At 36.9% G+C, this 17,713-nt stretch overlaps 1 protein-coding gene across 2 annotated transcripts in view; it reads right to left on the bottom strand.

Annotated features, from left to right (window-relative positions):
- The window catches only part of LOC149554920 (beta-galactosidase 5-like), a 183,798-nt gene that overhangs the window by 104,775 nt on the left and 61,310 nt on the right, over positions 1–17,713 (bottom strand). The window lies entirely within an intron of this gene.

Below are 17,713 nucleotides of genomic sequence, written 5' to 3'. Positions count from 1 at the left end.
CTATGCATGTGGGATAATAAAATAAACTCACGGAACGACTTACAAAGCATATGCGTCCAACAACACTACTCTAACAAAATAAACAGAAGGAACACACAGGTTCCTAACATCCCCTCTCCCTTAGAAAAAAGCTTTGTCCTCAAAGCTTAAGGTGTGGAAATTGTTGTGGAATCTGAAGAAGGGGTTCCCAGGTAGCATCCTCTGGTTGCATGCCATGCCACTGAATCAAGACCTCAGAGATGGAGCGAGAGCGAAGCTGGCGAGTGCGCTGGTCAATGATTGCCACCGGCTCCAAGATAATGGATCCTTCCGTATCCATTTCAGGGAGAGTAGTTTGTGCTCTGACAGTGGTACCCAGAACTTTCTTTAGACAAGAAACATGAAAGACTGGATGAATGCGGGAAGAAGGAGGAAGTTCCAGTTTATAAGCAACTGAACCAATCTTCTGCAGAACCTGATAAGGCCCATAAAATTTTGGGGCCAGCTTATGACGCCCTTTCAGCTTTAGGGAGGATTGTTTGTATGGCTGGAGACGAAGAAAAACCATATCCCCAACTTGAAATGAGCGCTCAGAACGGTGTTGATCTGCTTGCTGTTTCATCCGATTACGGGCCATGTGAAGATTATCCTGTAAGGTACGAAGAATCTGATCCCTGCTGCGGAGAACTATGTCAACTGCCTGGACTGGTGAGCTGTTGGGAGTGTAGGGAAGGAGCACTGGAGGTGCCTGACCATAGACTGCTTCATATGGAGTCATTTTAGAGGCAGTGTGGTAAGAGGTATTGTACCACCATTCAGCTAAAGGGAGCCACTTGGCCCACTGATGTTGCTGTTCGGAAGTGAAGCAACGAAGATAAGTTTCCAAGCATTTATTGACAATTTTCGTTTGACCATCAGTTTGAGGGTGATAGCCCGAACTCATCTTCAGTTTGGTGCCAGTTTTCTGAAACAGTTCAGTCCAAAAATGACTGGTAAAAGTTGCATCACGATCAGAGACAATGGAAGAAGGGAGTCCATGAAGACGAAATATCTGGTCCATGAAGATTTGTGCAACAGAGGAGGTAGTATAGGGGTGGCTGAGGGCACAAAAATGACTATATTTCGAGAGACGATCAACCACAACCAAGATCACTGTCTTGCCACCGGATTTAGGAAGCCCTTCAATGAAATCCATAGAAATATCAGTCCAAATCCGTGTAGGGATGGGCAATGGTTCGAGCAAGCCAGGAAGGAGGGTCGTTTCACCCTTGTGGCGTTGGCAAGTATCACATTCAGCCACCATCTGTTGAATCGTCTGTTTCATCCCTTTCCAAAAGAAGTTTCTCCTTGCTCGCTCATAAGTTTTGAGGAAGCCTGAGTGCCCTGCTGAAGGAGAAGCATGGAGTTCATAAAAAATAGCCTGATGTAGAGCTGGGTTCTGAGGAAGCACTAGCCGACCCTTGTATCGAAGAGAAGCACCATCCCAAGAGTAATGTGGTATAGCAGAAGGATTATTGGCTAGCTGGTGAATGATTTGAGATAAAGAAGAGTCACTGTCATAGCCCTGCTGAACAGACGCTAACCAATTGGGAATGGGCATAGAAATAGCGAAAAGGGAAGCTTGATTATCAAATGTGCGAGAAAGAGCATCTGCCACAATATTCTCCTTACCCTTCTTGTAGGTGATCTCATAATCATACCCCATGAGTTTGCTGACCCATTTCTGTTGTGTAGGAGAGGATACCCGTTGTTCCAGGAAGTATTTCAGACTTTGGTGATCGGTTCTGATGCAAAAATGACTCCCTAATAGGTATGGCCGCCACTTCTGTACAGCATGCAAAATAGCCATCATTTCTTTTTCATAAGTAGAGAGGGCTAGATTCTTACCAGAGAGGGCTTTGCTAGTGAACGCAATAGGATGGTCATCTTGCAGGAGAACAGCACCCAATCCATTGCCGCAAGCATCACTCTCAATAGTGAAGGGTTTGGAAAAATCTGGCATCGCGAGAACAGGTGTACTGCACATAGCCTGTTTCAGTTGTTCAAATGCAGTCTCAGCAACAGGGGTCCAGGAGAAGGCATCCTTTTTTAACAGAGCTGTCAATGGTGCTGCAATTTTCCCGTAATCTTTGACAAACTTGCGGTAGTAGCCAGTCAACCCCAAAAAACCCCGAAGGCTCTTGAGAGTTTTAGGATGCGGCCAAGTTTTCATGGCATCTATTTTTGTAGGATCCAGCCGCACTCCATGGTGTGCAACAATATGCCCGAGATACTCCACTTCCTCCTGGCCAAACACACATTTAGATAGTTTTGCACAGAGTTGATGATCAGAGAGAAGTTGCAAGACAAGCTCCAGATGATGGAGATGCTCAGCCCAAGTTTTGCTATATATGAGGATATCATCAAAGAAGACCAGAATGAATTTCCGGAGGTATGGTCGAAATATGTTATTCATCACTGCCTGAAATGTTGAAGGAGCATTCGTGAGGCCAAAGGGCATGACTAAAAATTCATAGTGACCATCATGTGTGCGGAAGGCAGTTTTAGGTATATCCTCCTCATTAACCCGAATTTGATGATACCCAGAACGAAGATCTAACTTGGAGAAGAAATGAGCCCCATGAAGTTCATCAAGAAGTTCATCAACAACTGGAATGGGAAACTTGTCCTTTATAGTGAGATGATTAAGTGCTCGGAAATCAATGCAGAGTCGCCATGACCCATCTTTTTTGCGAACAAGCAGAACTGGAGAAGAAAAGGAACTGGTACTAGGGCGAATAATACCTTGCTTCAGTAAGTCACGGACAAGTATCTCGATTTCGGTCTTCTGATGAAATGGGTAGCGGTAGGGCCTGATGTTGGGCGGAACACTGCCAGGAAGGAGCTGAATACGGTGGTCCTCTGGACGAGAAGGAGGTAATCCCACAGGTTCAGCAAATATACCAGAATACTTGTCCAAAATGTGTTGGAGATCGGCAGGAGTGCTAAAGACTGCTGATGGCTGCATCTGAATGGAATGGAGCTGAGCGATGACACCATGTGAATTCTTCTTAAGAAGTTTTTCCATACGGTGTGAACTGATGATGCTGAGAGACCCTGGTTGTAAGCCTTTCAAAGTGTGTTGGTGCCCCTCGGCTGAAAACTGCATCCAAAGTTCAGCAAAATCCCAGAGAATGGGGCCAAGAGTGCGTAACCATTGGGCACCCAAAACCACATCACAGCCACCTAAGGGTAAGGCAAACATGTCAGAGCGCATGTTATAATCTCCAATAGAGAGACGCACATTGCGACATTTCCCTTTACAAGGTAAAGTGCCCCCATTGGCAATCATGACTTCAAAGCTAGAGCAGGGATGGATAAAGCAATCAGCCTGTTTGGCTATTCGTGGATCAATGAAGTTATGAGTGCTACCAGAATCAATGAGTATAGTAAGAGGGATCTTCTTGAAGAAACCCTGGACCCGCATGGTTTGTGGAGTAGTGACTCCTGCCAAGGCATGGACAGATATCTCTGGTGGAGCTTCTAGTGAAGGAGGTTCAGGCTGGTGAGGCTCAACCTCATCATCCACTGTTTCCTGAGCATCTACATATTCTTCCAGTTCCGGTGGAGAATCCACATCCAAGAGATAGAGCTTTTGCTGAACACATCTATGGCCCCGAGACCATTTCTCATCACAATTATAACAAAGCCCTTTGTCTCGCCTGACTCGCATCTCTGTTTCAGACAAGTGCTTGATCGGAGTAGTTCTGGGAGCTGGTATGACGGGAGGGTTGTGAGAACCTGTATTTCTGAATGGAACAAAATTAGATCTGGAGCGTTGTAGAGCACTAATCTTGTCTTCCGCTAACTTAGCCAACCCAAGGGCTTCCATCATTGTAGTGGGTCGAAACATTTTGACTTCTGAGCGAAGTGCATCCTTCAGACCACTGACAAAACAACTACGGAAGAATTCGTCAGACAAGCCCTCTGTGTAATTAGCTAATTTTTCAAACTCTGTCTGGTATTCTCTTACAGTGCCTGTTTGACGCAGTTTAGTGAGTGCTCCTGTGAAATCATCAAAGGAACTAGGGCCAAAGCGCTCCAAAATGAGGGTGCACAATTCGCTCCACGTTGGGCCTACATTAGCCTTGATGTACCAACGGAACCATTGAAGAGCTTCATGTTCCAAATGAAAAGATGCAAGGGAGACTTTGTGGTTATCCAAAGTATTATGCAAGCTGAAATACTGCTCTGCCCTATAGATCCATCCAGTCGGATCAGAACCATCGAAGCGTGGAAAATCAAGCTTTGGTCCACGGAAATTGCCAGAAGAGGACCCAGTATCTCCTGAATGGTTTCGGCTCATGGCTGACTGCTGAAAGTTAAGACCCAGAATTTTGTCATCCAAATCTTGAAGTCTGGTTTTGAGGGATGCAATTTCCTCTTCCATGATTTTTGCTCCTGTACGCGTAACAACCATAAAACAAGGTTTTTTTTTTTTTTTTTTTTTTTTTTTTTTTTTTTTTTTTTGAAATGGGTAGAAGATGAGAAACAAAAACTTTTTTAGTTACGGCAAACTTGGATTTGGGTAAAACTCATATAGGAAATGGGTGTTCGACGGGTGGTGGGAGACTATCTGGGGACAAGGGAAAAAGAAAAATGAGGGTTTCAAGGGTAGGGAGGCGAAATGAGGCGAACAGTCCAAGAGGGATAAGGGAGCAAAATGAGGAATTGAATCTTGTGGCTCAGTTTGGTGGCGATTGGATGAGAGGTGAAAAAGATAGGGCAAACCCTAAAATTAGATAAATGAGGGATTTAGGGCTTTGATATGTAAAATTTGGGGTTGGGTCGCCAAGGAAGGAAGTATGCGAAATGATATTGCAGACGTTCTGCGGAAGTATGAGCAGAAACAGAAAGCAAACAAGGAAGCTATGACTAAAAAACAGAAAAAATTTTACTCTTTTTTTTTTTTTTTTTTGAACAGTCGACTTAGAAAAATTCACTCTCAGACAGAACAACTGAAAAGAGTTATTGCAATAACAAGAGATATTAGAAGTGAGAGGAACCTGAAGGCCACGACAGAAAAAAATTTGATGTAATTTCCACCCAGCGAGCCCAAGAGAGTGCTCTGATACCAGATGTGAAGAACCTCCTTATAGCAATATCGTGAGAATGCTCGAAATAACAGAATACAAAGTGATAGCAGAACTCAGAATAAATCTACTGATCGCAGGCCACTTCGAGGGGGTAACCTCCTTTGAGCAAGCTCAATACAATAAATTCGTCCGTGCCCATCAAGGGCCTCAACCTATTCTTATATACTGGGTATGATCTAGAAAAGTAATACTACCTATGCATGTGGGATAATAAAATAAACTCACGGGACGACTTACAAAGCATATGCGTCCAACAACACTACTCTAACAAAATAAACAGAAGGAACACACAGGTTCCTAACACTTATTACACTTTATTATAACATATTATCAATCTCTCCTTGCAAGAAAGCTTCCTTATACCTTAGGAAAGAAAGAGCATCATTAACCCTATAGTTCTTGCTCAATGTTGGTCCAAATTTCTTGAAGGGTGACCTCACTCCTTTTAAATACACTTTATAATACGACCTTATATTATATCCCCATATTCTTTCTAGTCAAATGGGTTCTAACCCCTGAGATACATTAAAGAATTGCAACCTTAGAAAACAGGAAAGAAGAACCTCTAAGTTGAAACATCGCGAGCTCATGCATGATAGGAGGTTGGCGGATGATTAGGACCACCTCACTCAATCTGACAGAGGGGATTCATAGCAGCACGGCCGTAATCAAAGTGTGGGAGAAAAAGAGGTTGTGAAAATACAGCTGGAGAAGGATCATCGGATATGCATTTCTTTTCTTCACTTACCACCTTTTATCAAGAAACAGTTAGTCACTGCCTAATACCATAACACTAGTGGGAATTCGTAAGTTAGAGTGGATTACATTAGGAGAGAAGTTCTGAAAAGCTTCTTGTTTTGAAAAGAGGAACAAGAAAATATCACAGGGAACGGCTAAAGTAGTCATTTCCAGAATACGTATAGTTTGCTCAATGAGCTACACAACTCTCGGCACCTTATTACGTTGAAACTAGGAAGGTAGCACAGCTAGAAAACTGTTGGTAACTGCCATTGTGTGCTGGGAATAACACCTGTGGCTCTGATTAAGAAGAGAATGCAGGCAAGTAGTCTTGTTCATCCCCAGTAGAATAAATAAGTGCATTTCAATACATGAGTATGTAAGAAAAACAATAATCTTGCCAATAGGCAACGATAAGCAATAACATAGAGATAAAACCTCCATTCTTTCTGAGATTTGTTATAGATTCTTTGGTTTCTCAGCATAAGGACTGTTATGAATTCATAGATAAAAGGAAACATAACAGGCAAGGCTCTGTTGTTTTCTGTTAATATTCACATCTCTCTGTATCAATGAGGATATAATACTGGGTAAGGGGACATAGTATTTCATTAGAGATCGATTCTAGTACTTCCTAGAATCCACCAGAACTTATTTCCATTCCTGCACAAGAGAAACTTCATACCTTATACTAGGTACAAATGAATTCTTGACACATCAGACACGTACTGGACTGGAAATTACTTTATTGATAGTTTCAGGGGAGTTGTTGTTTTGTATGTGTTTGGAAACAATCAAGACCTGTTTGTGTAACTATAACCTTGTTTTCATGCCTAGCAGAGACCTAGCAAACTAAATAGGAGACCTCTGGGTGATTAGAATCCTGAAATAAACACCACTTCCTACCATCTCAAGAGTTCTATCAGACTGGAAGTTTAAGAGCTCAATACAATGTTTTCTACCAGATTGAACAGGTCTAATTAAGAAGCTGATGATTATCAAGAAGCATATAAATTCCATCTTTACAATAAATCATACTCGCTGTTTCTGCCAAGCAACATATATAGATCATGACTGTGTCATCGGAATTTGGTATCACGCCAATCTGAAAACTAGATGGTTCAAAACCTTTGGAAAACCTTTTACTTAAACTAATTTTGGGCAAATGTATCATACTTTCCGGTCTTAATTAGTTTGATCACAAACAAACTCTAAACCGGACATTATGTCTTAAGATGTATCCCTCATCTAACAAGTATTCTTAACAAAAGCAATTATGAAGAATGCTTCATTCACAAAAATCTAGTAACACTCACAAGTTACACAGTGGAAAAAGAAGAGTATTAATATAGTAATGTAGTTGTTCCATCTGAAGTTACGCCCGATTGGCCACGAAATGCTAACCTAAGGTCAACAAATTAGCATTGTCCAATAGGAAGATAAATTGAATATAAACTATCCATATAGTTAAATCTTATAACTAGGGAAGGATTACCCCTGTTTAATCACAGCAATAACACTAAATTATATAGAAGTTGTTTCATTAATAAAAAGCCTAGCTTGTTAAACTCAGAAGTTTGAGGAGTGATATAACAACAGCACATAAGGACATCACTCAGTACTATTTGAACAGACTAAGGTAATATGATGCAAATTGAGATCATAACTTGCGTCGACAAGATAAATGCCTTCAAAGAGTATTCCTTAACCCAAAGTCAAGCAGGAGGGATGAGATGTTGACTCCAATTTAATTAAATCCTTGGCCAAGGTACATATTAATGAAAGTCAGAATGGCGACACCAGATACAACAATAGTCAGGTGTCGTACCAAAGTGGCAGTTAGCTATAGGGTACAACCGACTAAGTTGTAAGTATCCTTACACCAAATCCTGGGAGTCTTGACCACTACCATCTACCATCCCTCGCGGAGGGCCAGGTCTGCTTCAGGTAATGCGGTAGAGAAGGGGGATTAAGTACAATCCATGATTTGGTGGATAAATGCCCCAGTGATACATTTTCCCCCTATTTGAGACAAGGACAAGACTTACAAGACACACTTGATACTCAAGACCTTCATAACAGACAGCGACCAACCACATCTAAACATTGTAAGTATTCTTAACCAATTCTTGCTTCAAGATTTTATAATTTAAATAGATAATTAGATTGTATTCCATTACTTAAAGTCATGCTTGTTACTTCTTTCATTTCATGAAATATCTACAAGTGTAAATATGTCATTTATCAAGTGGAATTAGAGTAGAATTTGAGATACTTTTTACTTTGAAAACTTCTTACGAAAAATTGCATTGGAAAAGTAGTTATTTACTTTGAATTCAAAAACTCGAACAATTAATTTTAGGAAACTAGTTGAATATTACTTGTTAGACATTTGGAGTTGTTACATATGGTATTAGAGCTACCAGGTTCGACATTGGACCTAGGCTCAATCCAAAACTATTAGAAAAACTGACACGGTTATTTTGGATGTTTCCGGGATGCCCATCATCATTCAAACAAAAAGGAAGAGGACCCATGATCCTACACAAATAAAGATTGTGAAAGCCCTCAATAAAGATTATGCCTAATCCCAAGTACAGCCTCTAGCAGATCAGGAGACTATGGCTGACACCCTTAAGAGGTTCAAACATCAAAGACATAGATGGACACCTGAGGTTAGAGCCGAAGTTAAGGCTTCCATACTTGCTGAAGGTAAACCAGCCCAAAAGCCTAGAACGCCAACTGTAAACTAGCATGCCTCAAGCATATCACTTACCAAAGCAGAGAACCATGGTGGGCCAACGCAAATTGCAACTGTAGTAATCGCTTATCTTACTCCACAACTTCGATTCTATCTTATGCTCTCAGATTTTCCAGACCAAGAATAGCCCAACACAGACAGTTAGGGCGAGAATGGTTGAAAGGGGTGTACTTAGAAAAGACACCCAAAGCAAGAATACCAAAATTAAATGAGAACGTAAATAAAAGGTTGCAAGGGGTGTACTTAGAAAAGACACCCAAAGCAGAATACTAAAATTAAATGAGAATGTAAATAAAAGTTTTCGATGTGACCCTCTTTGGGGAAGATGTAAAAGAAAATTTTGCAAGTGTAATATGGATAAACAAAACCAATTTTATTGTGCATAACTTTTGTCACATTCTATTGTCTTCTAATTTTATTCATAATATAAATCTTAGTAAATTAGAAAATTAAAATAATAATTATTTTGTTATTTACAAGATGCTAATGGGAGAGAATCAAGATGGATTACCACGGTTGCATGGGGCCGAGGTGTTACATCCCAAATTTTTTATCTTTTAAATAAAAAAATATTATAGCCATTGTAAGGGTTAGTTAGAAACTCTTGGATATCATGATCTTGTGAAAAGGAAGTTATGATTAACTGTTTTGATTCATATATAAATGACTTGTTAGTTAATAATTGTTATTTCGCGTATAAATGACTTGTTAGTTAATAATTGTTATTTCATGTATAAATGACTTGTTAATTGATGATTGTTATTTCAACTGAAAAATGAATACTTATATTTTAAGATAAAGGTTAGTGGTGGTTAGCTGTTGTGACAGTTATCGGTTATTTTATTTCTTGATATCTTAATGTATATCGAGGAACATGTTATTACTGTGGAATATGCATTTTGGTTGCAGGAGCAGACAAGGGGGGGAGCATTGCCAAACGGGATTCAAGGAATGGGTCACCAATTTAGTCCATCATCAAATCATCAGGTATGGGCTCTAAACTACCTTGATGAAGGATTTGACGAGGCAACAGAGTATACCTTGGACAAGTCATCAGCTATTTTTTCAACTTTGATAAAGGCAAAAAGAATATTAAATACTTAATATCATGAAAAGAACTATTACCTCTCCTTATTTGAGTTTGTGGAAGTGATCAACATTATGAATTTCACATCTATGTATATACATATATATATGGTGCCACCATGATACTCTAATAATATCTAAGAATTGCACCTATGTATGTATGTATGTATTGCATACTCTCAAAAATACACACATATAGAGATATATGTATATATGTAGGTACAATATATATAGAATTCAATAAGCTGGTGACATTGTATTCATAAATATACATATATAAATATATGTAAAAACATAATAACTTAAGTCATGATAAAATATAATCTTTATGTTGCCACCTTTCCTATCGACACTTGCCTTTTAAAAATTATATTAAAATTCTTGAAACTGTTACTAAGCTCATTTCTTGTAACCGAGAGGGAGACTATATTTCTCTCCACAGTCGAAGGATTCCTGGTTATTATATGATATTGTCTCACTCTGCTTTGCCTTTCTTCTTCTCAAAAAGCTGGTATATTCACACCCCTTCGCCCGTGATCTGGAGCATAATAGCAGATCACTCCGCAATACTGAGTCGAACAGGCCAAAATCATAGAGTGCACAGTAGGACCACCATAGTGATTGCATTTGTAATCATTCTCAGGTCATGAATATTTCACATGTTGCTCTCACTTTCTTACTATCATGACACTTATGAAAGTCACAGTATCATGTTATATGCTTGATATCATATCTAAGAAGCATTCATTCTAATCTCTCTCTTTTTATAGTTTACAAGATATCATGTTCATATGCTCGAATGGATATTTGAGAAGCAACAAATCCGCTCTATTCTATATATTTGACATAGTATTATGTTCACATAAACAATTTTACATCTGAGATGCATAAGGTCTTGCACTTACTTTATCAACGACAAGTTCACATCCATGCATATCGGTAATCTGCCCATGGAAATTGGTATTTTTATAATCCCGTGAGAAAGAAGTTTTTCAATAAATGATAATGCATAATAAATCTTTCAATGTAAATGGTTGGTTATAACAGCCTAAAGTATTCTTTCCGATGTCCGTTTAACTAGGTACATACCAGCAGTCTCCTAGGATGCACCCAAGGCCAGTAGAGCGAAGAACAACTAAATCAAGAGGAAAGATATCCTACAAGAAATAAAAGCTATTAATCAGTGTGTTTTATTATATGAACATAATAAGAAAGAAAATGCTTAAAACTAAGTAAACTCGTGGTTGTCTAAGATATAATCGGTCCTCGAGTCAAGTAGTGGTGATCGGGTTGATTAATGCCCATCTAAATCCTTAGCCAAGGTAGACTAGAGGCACGCTTGCCACAAAATGATCACTAGAGGTCAGGAGTACTAGCTGACAAAGGGAAGGTTGACAAAGGAATTCCTCAACCTTGTATGTTGCTTAGCCGACACTCTAACACTAGTATGCTCAGGATGGCAGGACTATGGTGACCCAAGCCTAACTCAGGGTAGGGAGGGCCTTTCTCGTAAGAGATTGTGTGGGGATATGTTAAGGTCTGCGGTTGGGAGGTTAAACCCATGTCAATGCTTCTCCTCTTCACCAGATGTCGAGGCTTGCGCAACTTGTGAACAGTTATCTCAGTTCATGTATGAGTTCTAAATCTTTTACTTGCATGTACCTTTATTTTCTTTACTTTGAAATGAATAGATATATATGTACTGGTTATTTGACGTATTTTCCATGTATTGTTTCCAAACTACTTATGTCATTTTGCAATGATATTTGGTTATAGTTTTAGAATATGTTCTTTATTTTCAGTTTAGTAAAAATGGTAAGTTACACGGGGGTACTTGGGGTACTTAGGGTATCGGTATGACTATTTTTCATAATAGGGGGTGGGGTCTTTAGGTATGTCAAACTTTATTTTTTATTATACTTTTATATTTATAGAAAATCTGAAATTATGAGTCATGACAATGGTTTTTCAAAACAAGAGCTGTGATAAAATTTGCAAAAAGTAATGTATTGTTTTCAATTTCAGATTTTCTATATGTTTGTAACAATAATATATGATAAATGATTAGATGCATTACAGAGAAGGAAGACTTTAAACACTAGCAACAAGATCATAAATCATATGACAATGACATATTGCAAATGATAAACTTCTTACTTGAATAGTGACAAAGTTTATTTTCAATCAATATTGAATCAAAGTTTCAAACTGATTAGGTATTGAATTATGCTTGATAAACAACAAGCTTATACACACACAAAAAATTGAAAAAAAATCAAAAATCTTAATCAAGGTCCTTAGCTATGATGCTCTCTACCGAGTACCCAATACTTAGGATACGTGTTGTTCAAATACAAACACCAGGGAGGGGTGAATCAATGGTTTAAAATACTTTTCAAAACTTGAAACAATTACAAGTTATAAAAATTTAACACATGAGCAAGATAGTTAATGAATAACAAAGTGACACAATATTTTAACGTTGAAAACCCCTTAGGGTAAAAAACCACTTTGAATCTGAAACTTTATTGGCCTCTTGGGAAAATCTTTTAGAGCTACAACTCTGGGAAGCACCAACACCCTATTTTAGAAACACCAATTTCAAGGAACACCAATTCCTTACACCTGAAGCACCAACTTCATGAATACAAGAAGCACCAACTTCCAAAATGAACAAATGAGATATAAAATCAGAGGATCATCTCTATTACAACACAAATCATGAATCACTAGTTTCAACTTCTTGTTGAAAACATAATGCAAGATATACTTCTATTCTCCTCAAAACATCCAATATCCAAATATACTTTCTTTTTCATTAAAAGATCTGATCAAATACTGATATGAATGAACGAATAAGCAATATATAACCCTTCTTCTACCTCTGATAAACTTCTGCAATGAAAATCAAATCACAAATATGAAAATAGAAACATAAAGCATTACCTTCTTCTTTGTTGTTAAAAATCTACCTGCAAACTGTTCAGTCTACAAGGAATTCCACACCAATTCTGCAACTTGTGTCAAAACCACCTATTGGATGTTTTAAAGGAATGTATCCTCTACTTATAAACTAAGAAAGTTGAAATTTTCGAGCTGGCTACATACCCCAAAATTCCATTAGACTAAAACCTCTCAAAACTACTAAAACTGTCATAACAATTTGGTAATTGTTTCTGATAAACAGACTTTCTCTCTCTCCATACATGTGTTATGCAAAAACTAACAAAGACCCATTTTAGCTAACTCAAAGACGTTTCCAAAAAGGTATGATAGTTGGGGTCTATCTGATAAAAAAGCTTGTCAACTTTCTCATAGACCAAAACTGTTTTTTTATAACCGTTTTCCAAACCAATGTGAACATTAAGTGTTAATTGTATAACACTTAAGTTTTTGTCTTGAATATGTTTTGAACAATATTTAAGGACATCAAATAAAATAATTACATGATGTTAATCATACCATATGCTCATTATAATTCCATTATTGACAACACTGACAACAATCAAAGACCAAATACCAAAGGTTCAAGATACTCCTCCTTTGGCATTGATGTCAGTACCAACTTCCACATGTATATCAATGTGTACTTGCATATCCTGTATCTGTACCTATATATCCATGTGTACCTGTCCATCCTATATCTGTGCCTGTATATCCTTCATGTAGACATCTTCTTCATTTTTCTCCCCCTTTGACATCAATGACAAGGAGATATACCAAGATTTCAATGTAACAAAAAGATAAGAAAAATATGCTCCCCCTAAAAGCTATCACTTATTTATGAACTTATGCAAGAGAAGAGAGGGATAAAACCCCCAATCTTGTTCTTAACCCTTCAAATATGGCTCTTCAGAGAGGTTTTGTAAATATGTCAGCAAGTTGATCTGAAGAAGGAACAAATTCTAATTCAACATTACCATTCAAAACATGTTCCCTTATGAAATGATAACGAACATCAATTTTCTCAATGCATGAATGCATAATTGGATTCTTAGAAATATTGATTGCACTCTGATTCCCACAATAGATAGGAACTGGTTTAGACACTATTACTTTCACATCTGATAAAGTTTGAACCATCCAAAGAAACTGTTGACAACAAGAACATGGGGCTATATATTCAGCCTCTACAGTAGAAAGTGTAGTAGATTCTTGCTTCTTACTATGCCAACACACTAGCCTATTACCCAAGAAAAATGCTGCTCCTGAAGTACTTTTTCTTTCATCTAGACAACCTGCCCAATCTGAGTCAGTATAAGCAATAAATTTGAAATCATCATGTTTAGGATACCAAATCCCATAATCCAAAGTACCTTGAATATATCTGAAAATTCTTTTAACTGCCATAACATGAGATTCTTTAGGTGAAGATTGAAATCTTGCAACCAAACATACAACACGCTTGATATCAAGCCTTGAAGTTATGAGATATAGTAAACTACCAATCATGGATCTATAAGTAGTTTGATCAACATCAGGAGAATCATCATTTTTAGTAAGTTTACATCTTGTTATCATTGGTGTCCCCATAGGCTTATAATCTTCCATATGAAATTTCTTTAACATTTCTTTTGCATACTTAGTTTGGGATAAGAATATACCATTTTCCACCTGAGAAATTTGCAACCCAAGAAAATAGGATAGTTCCCCGAGCATGGACATTTCAAATTCAAATTGCATAAGCTTTGAAAAACCTTGACTTAAAGCATCATCATTGGATCCAAATACTATATCACCAACATAATCAAGAACAATGAGAACATCATCACATGTACCATATATTTACAAATTGCTATCAATACCACCTCTTCTGAAGCCATTTTTGATAAGATACTGATCCAACCTAGAATACCAAGCCCTCGGAGCTTATTTCAAACCATAAGGAGCCTTTTTTAGCCTGTAGACATGATTAGGATAGTCTTTTTTTTCAAATCCTTTAGGTTGATCCATATATGCCTCTTCATCAAGATAACAATTAAGAAATGTCGTTTTGACATCCATTTGGTACATTTTAAAGCCTTCAAAGTTGAATATGCAAAAAAAATTCTTATTGCTTCAATTCTATCCACCGGTGCAAAAGTTTTATCAAAGTCCACACCACCTATTTGTGCATAACCCTTACAAACCAATCTAGCCTTGTTCCTTAATATCTTTCTATTTTCATCAAGTTTATTTCTAAAGACCCATTTAGCACCTATTACATTTTTATCTTTAGGTCTAGGCACTAATTCCCAAGTTTTATTCTTTTCAATTTGACTTAGTTCCTCTTTCATAGCATTAACCCAAAACTCATCCATACTAGCTTCTTTGTATGATTTAGGTTCAATATGAGATAACAAACAGAGATTAGCACATTCACTAGATGTAGTTCTTATTCTCATTTGAATACCTGCATGTTTATCCCCTATAATCTATTCTTAGGATGATACTTCTTCAATCTTGTTTCTGTAGCCTTTGTACCTGTGGGTTCATTTGATCTTTTATCTCTTCTTCACCTTCAACAACTTTATTATCTGCTTCTTTCAAGTCTTTATCACTGTCTTGTAGGAAAGTATTATTCATTCTTATTTCCTTTTTATCTTGCACAACTTCTTCCACTTTCACATGTACAGTTTCAACAAGTTTATTCAGCCTTTTATTAAAACATTTGTAAGCTTTACTTTGAGAAGAATATCCTAAAAAGATTCCTTCATCACATCTTGAATCAAGGCTTCCTATTTTATCATAAGAGTTCATAATGAAGCATCTACTTCCAAAAATTCTAAAATGCTTAACAGATGTAGGATGTCCATAACATAACTCATAAGGAGTGTACTTAGTTTTTACCCTTAGTTGTGCCCTGTTTAAAATATATGTTGTTGTTTGAACTGCTTCTTTCCAATAACTATTTGGTACTTTAGATTCATCTAACATAGTTCTTACCATTTCTTTCACTGTTCGGTTCTTTCTCTCAACAACTCCATTTTGTTGAGGTGTCCTAGATGTTGCATATTGTTTTTTGATGCCATGTTTTTCACAATGATCAACAAATTTATCTGAAGTAAACTCACCACCTTTATCTGATTGTAAGCATTATATCTTCATGTCTGACTCATTTTCAACCATTTTCCTAAAAATCTTAAACTTGTTAAATGCCTTTGATTTATGCTTTAAGAATGTTACCCATGTCATTCTTGTATAATCATCTATAAAAAGCATGAATGCTTTTCACCATTTAACGACATTGTCCTTGTAGGACCACATAAATCAGTATGTACTAATTGCAATGGTTTAGAAGCAAAATATTATTTTGAAGGAAAAGATGCCTTTGTTTGTTTACCATGTTGACACCCTTCACAAATAACATTCTTTGGCTTACTTATACATGGCATACCTCTTAATTTCTGATGCTTACTAACTTTTACCAAGTCAAAATTCAAGTGCCCAAGCCTTTTGTACCATAACCAACTTTCATTCACCTATCCCATAAGACAAACATCTTCACGATTGTTAGTATTTGTGATATCTTTTAAATTGTATACATTCCCTTTAGATCTTTTACCTAATGCAACCAACTGTCCAAATTTTAATTTGATTTAGCAACCATGGTCATCAAAAACAACTTCATATCCATGATCACAAATTTGACTAACACTTAGGAGATTGTACTTTAATCCATCAATATAATACACATCATGAATGGACATTTTGTCAGTAAGCGTCAAAGAACCCAAACCTTTAATTTGCCTTGAAGAATCATCACCAAAACTAACACTGCCACCTTTGTAGTTAATCAATTTGTCAAACTTCATTCTATCTCCTGTCATGTGTCTAGAACAACCACTATCAATTATCCAAAAGTCATTTTCTTCAAAATGTAGAGCCATTTGAACAAACATAGACTTATTAATCTTAGGCCTCCATATCTTAGTCACTTTAGTATCAAATTCTTTATCAACTTGTAGACTAGCATAAGATTGATCATCATGAATTGACTTAGTTTTGCAATTACTCATAACATGACCAAAGAGATTGCATTTGTAACATCTTAAACCATTCATTTTAGGAAAGGAATAATCAAAATGAAACTTTGAATACCTCTTTGACATGTATCTGCAATTACTTATTCTATGTCCATATTGATGACACATGAGGCAATACCCATCAAAGAAAGAAGTGAATCTATTTGAGTATCTTTTACCCATGAATGAAGTGCTTGATATAACCTGATTTTTATCATTAGAAATCTGATTAAAATCTGCATTTTTACCTGCATTTGAAGTGGTAGCATTTTGATTTGTATCCTTACTTTCAGATTTAAATATCTCGAATAAAGATTTATCTTTCTTGTCACTAGAACATTGTCCAAGTTCAAAACCAATTCCTGTTAGATCATTAGTTCTTCTTTGTTTTCTTAACATATCATCCAAAGTAGTGTTCTCATATTTTTCTAACTTTCTTCTATATGATACTACTTCATTCATTAACCTTCTACATACCCAATCTTTAGAACTTAACTCTTTCTTAGTGACAAAGACAATTCTCTTTTGTTCCTCAACTTGTAATTTCAATTCTATAACTTGTTGATTCAAGTCCTTAGTTTCTTTTTCAAAGTTCTCTTTTTCTTTTAAGAATTGATTTTCTTGAACACTTAAATTCCTATTTAATTCCTTGATCTTTTTAGGTGCATAAAGAAATTCACATTCTAAATCAGCCTCAACAAGTTCAACATCATCATCATCACATTCTAAATTCCCATTCTAAATCTAATTCTTGACAAGTAGTGTAATGGCCCTCCTCAAATCTGCTCTCAAAAAAATGCTGATGAAAGCTCAAGGAATTTCATCAAACAATTCACATGCAAGGGACATATGACTGATATAGTATTTCAGCTGGCTTTAAATGACTCTTTTTCAATTTGTATCAATGAGAATCTTGTGCTAGAAGACTCCAAATGGACTACACAATGGCCTAACATGAGTGTGCTACTAATTTTGACAATATTCAATGTATATATATGATCTAAGCATGA

Source organism: Cupressus sempervirens, chromosome 5, assembly GCF_028749045.1.
Source record: "Cupressus sempervirens isolate cs-2001-9-10 chromosome 5, ASM2874904v1, whole genome shotgun sequence".
Lineage (NCBI taxonomy): Eukaryota > Viridiplantae > Streptophyta > Pinopsida > Cupressales > Cupressaceae > Cupressus > Cupressus sempervirens.
Note: the sequence above shows the minus strand (reverse complement) of the source record. Positions and strands in the feature narration are given on the sequence as shown.